General features: G+C 46.7%; 1 pseudogene; it reads left to right on the forward strand.

Annotated features, from left to right (window-relative positions):
- Positions 1-2331, forward strand: part of LOC108490879 — an 18554-nt pseudogene extending 16223 nt beyond the window's left edge.
- Positions 2332-4461: the final 2130 nt, after the last annotated feature.

Raw genomic sequence — 4461 nt, forward strand, 5'->3', positions numbered from 1 at the left:
TCTGAATTCATTCAGAAATTTATCCCTATCTTCCTTCAGTTCTTTGATTTCTTTTTTTGTGTTCTTTAAATTAACTGAATCCTTTTATCATGTTTATAATTGTTCTTTTGAGTTCCATGTCCTGCATTATCTCTAGGGGGTTCCCATTATACTCCTCTAGAGGACTATTGGTATTTGGTGGACATATGTTATTTTGGTTTCTCATGTTTTTATTTTTTCTCTGTGATTCTGACATGTGAATTTCTTTTGTAGTTTCTGATTCTTGTGTGAGACTCAAGCCTTCAAGTTTAGGTCTGCTTCTTTTTGTGAACTTTATGTGTCTTTGTGGTTTACTTTTTGGGCATGAAAAGCTGTTTCCTCTAAGTATCCGATTCTCTCTTTTGATTTTATATTGGAGTGGCCAGATTGCTTTTGTCTTCAGGAGTTCCCACAGAGGCCCAAGTCAGATGAGGATCAGATGCTCTCAAGCTTTCTCCTAAGGTTTGGACCCCTCCAGGAAAGGTTTTGACCTCAGGAATTTGGAGGTTGGACTGGTCTGGGAGTAGGACCCTGGAAAGATGCTGGTCTAGGGCAGTTGGTGGCCATGCCACCCAGAGACGAAATGGGAGATGGGGTCAGGAAGAGACCCCAAGGGCTCCTGGGGACTGCACTGAGGAACTGGGTTGGTCTGGATGCAAGGATCAGGAAGCAGTGGTGGTTCCCATGGTGTCTGGGGTGTCAAGACAAGGAATGGGACAGGTCTCAGGCTAGGAGGAGAGCGGGCGGGACCCTAAGGGCCCAGAGAAAGGCCTGTGGGTTGTGCAGGCCCAGGGAAGCAGAGTGCAAGGAAAATATTTTTAATTACTATTTTAAAAAAGAGAAAATACTACCAAGTGTGATGGCTGACACCCTTAATCCCAGCACTCAGGAGACAGAGGCAGGCCAGAGTGAGTTCCAGGAGAACCAAGGCTACATAGTGAGACCTTATCTCAAAAACTGAAAACAAAACACCATACTCATAAGAAATAATGCTATAAAAATAGAATCAAACAATATAAAGAACTCTTGGAGAGGGCCTCAATCAGGGAAATCCTTTCATTGCCACCAGGTCATTGGACCAGGCCACTTGTCCCACATGACCCAGCAGAGCCTCAGCATGGCACCTTCCTTGTGGCACTCTGGGCAGCAGTTCCATCATCCCTCTATGGCTCTCCATGGAGAATCCGTTGCCCACAGTCCTAGGTTCTCCCAAATCCTCCTCAACAAGGGTTTTTTAGGTCACAAACCCTTTAGTTCTTGGAGCCAGACAGTCCCCTCTCCTACTGTAAACAACTAATGGCAGTATTCTCCATATCCTTACAGTAACCTAAATCAGGGATTAGTTAACAATACAGGGATGAATCAAAATTTAGGCCTTACAAATAATACTCCAATGAATCAGTCTGTACCAAGATACCCCAATGCTGTAGGATTCCCGTCAAACAGTGGTCAAGCACTAATGCACCAGCACCCACCCATCCCAGGGGCCCACTTAACCAAATGAACACACAAAGTATGCGTCCTTCACAGCCTCAGGAAACTTTTGCCTTTCCTCCTCCCATGTCACTCACAAAAGTGGTGAGTAACCCTGCAGGCACACCTCCTCCACAAGTCAGGCCCAGGAGTGCTGAGATGCCAATGGAAGTTGGCACTTACCCAAATATGCCCCACCCTCAGCCATCTCACCAGCCCCCTGGTGCCATGGGAATTGGATAGAGGAATATGGGCCCCAGAAACATGCAGCAGTCTGGTCTGTTTATGGGCATGTCCTCGGCACCAAGGGAGTTGACCAGGCACATGAGACCAAATGGTCATCCTGGTCTGGTCAATCCACAATCAATCCAGAAACAACTGATGCCTGGCCAACAGCATCCTGGTCAGCAGCTGTCTTTTCACCAGTTGCCAACCTGTCCTCCCCTACAGCCCACCTGGGCTTGGACCAGTCTTCACATCCACACTCTCATCACCAGCCTTGGTACGACTCCACCCATCACCCCAGAATACCCTGCAGAAAGTGCCCATGCATCAGCATTCTCCATCAGAGCCCTTTCTAGAGAAACCAGTGCTGGGTATAACTCAGGTTAGTGAACGGAATGCTCAGCTAGTGAAGAGTGAAGATTACCTGCCACCAATAGAAAGCAGCCACAGCAGAAAAAGAAAAACAATCACGTTGTTGCAGAGAATCCAAGTAAAAGTTTTGGTAAAGATGACTGCCCTGGTGGGATTGATAACCAAGAACTAAGTAGGAACTCACTGGATGGGATCCAAGAAGAAAAAGGAAAAAGAAAAGGCCGAAGGCAAAGAAAGACCTGAAGGAACTAAAAGAACCCAAGGAGAAAAAAGAGCCCAAGACCCCTGGAAGTCCCTACGATCCCCAGAGAGCCAAAGGGAAAGAAAGCAAAGGCTGACACACCCAAACTCAAATCCAGCAAACAGTAACACGGACTCAGAAAAACAAAAGATGTATGTTCGTCCTCATCTGTGGGTCCTAGCAACAAATCCTTGTGAGTGCATATCCTGATGCAACTGCAAGGACCAGGATATGGAAGGGAACCCAGAGGTAAAGAGAAAGAAAGAACCCAAGAGAGAAGAATAATAGGATAAAGGTGTAATTAAGGGAGACATATGTAGAAATGGGGTAAAGGGGAGGGTGGAAGGAGGACTATACAAAGAACTATGGGAATAAAGGGGGAAAATTTCTCCAGATACACAGTAAAAAAAAAAAAAAAAAATAGCCTTAAGCAACCCTAGGGGATGGAAGAAAGCCTTTCCAGAAGCAATATGATTGTTAAATGAAAATCCCAGTGCCAGAAGTGGGTTGTCCCCTATGAGCTGTTGGCCTGAGGGACACTAGAGGTCCCCAAAACAATAAAGGCCATTGCCAATAATGTTAGTTGAACACCAAAAGTGGACAGAAAATTCCTATTGCTGAAGACACTGCACGATGTGGGCATGGGAGAGGGAGAAATCAAGCTTGAACTAAACTGGAAACTCCTTGCCACTGGATGGGTGGCTTTCATGGTGCCAAAAGGCAACACCCAGATGACTGGGGGAGAATAGTCCCCTATAATTCTCCTCAATGACAGACCCCGTGTGTTACACTATGAACATACCAAACAAGATGTTCCTGCTGGTGCAACAGTGGAGTGTCTAGCAAATTTTCAATTGGATATAATGCCCACTCCTAGGGGTGGAACACACACCTGGTACTGTAGACCAAGTCAACCCCCTATAGCAGGGGAGACTATAAGCCCTAGTGGGAAGTCACTGCAATTGCTTTGTTAGATGGAAATGATGCACCTGCGAAAGTACCAAGCAAGCATTTGCATTTACCTCCACAGGTTAAGTTAGCATAGCAGTCACTGTTTAGATGTTCTTGCTTCTTGCTCTGTGTGTATGTGTGTTTATAGTAAACAGAATCCCACTAAACTAGCCACCAGCCCATGGAAAAAAAAATGATGCAGAAACCCAAAAGTTTAGTGCCTTGCCACAGTGGGAGGAAGATCACCCACACCTACCAGCCTCTCCAAGCCTCCGTGATTTTTGCAGAAGAGGTTGGCAGAAAGAATGTAAGAGCCAGAGGAAGGGGTGGAGTGTTAACTGGAAATGTCCTCTGACCACTATGCCAGCAAGCTATAGTCACACCTCCTTCCTACGCTCATCAAGGAGTCAGTGGGGGAGTCAGTTACCCCCCCACCCAATCAGTCAACCTTAGCTGCATATGGGGAGAGGGGCAAAGGATATGTAAGTCGAGAACACCAAGGAGCAGCTCTCTCACCATTTTGTGCAGCTGTCAAGAGGTCACAGGATCTGTATTTGAGTGTGGACTTTATAGTGCAGACATAAATGTGCGTGACAACTTGACACACCTGGGTGAAGGGAGCCTCAGTTGGGGAATTGCCTCCATTGAACTGGCCTGTGGCCACGTGTGTAGGGCATCTTCTTGATTACTGAGTTATGTGGGAGGACCGAGCCCACTGTGGGTGGTGCCACCCCTGGGCAGGTTGTTCTGTATTGTATAAGAAAGCAGGCTGAGCAGGGCCCAGGGGAGCAAGCCAGTAAGCAGCATTCCTCCATGGCCTGTCCTCCAGGCAGCTCCTGCCTCCAGGTTCCTGCCCTGAGTTCCTACTTTGGTCTCCCTGATGAACTGTGACCCAGGAGATGTAAGCTGAATAAACCTTTTCCTCCCCCAAGTTGGTATTGGTCAGAGTATTATGTCATAGCAATGGAGAAACAAGCTAGGTGATAAGATGCCACCAAAAAATTCTAGTATGATCAAATTAAGATGTTAAAAAATCATTCTGGGGTCTGGAAAGATGGCTCAGGAGTTAAGAGCACTGACTGCTCTTGCAGAGGACTGGATTCTAATCACACCACCCACATGGCAGCTAACAACCATCCAGAACTCCAGTTCCAGGGGATTCAATGCCCTCTTCTGTCCAC

Source organism: Nannospalax galili, unplaced genomic scaffold (genome assembly GCF_000622305.1).
Source record: "Nannospalax galili isolate Female #2095 unplaced genomic scaffold, S.galili_v1.0 scaffold216, whole genome shotgun sequence".
NCBI lineage: Eukaryota > Metazoa > Chordata > Mammalia > Rodentia > Spalacidae > Nannospalax > Nannospalax galili.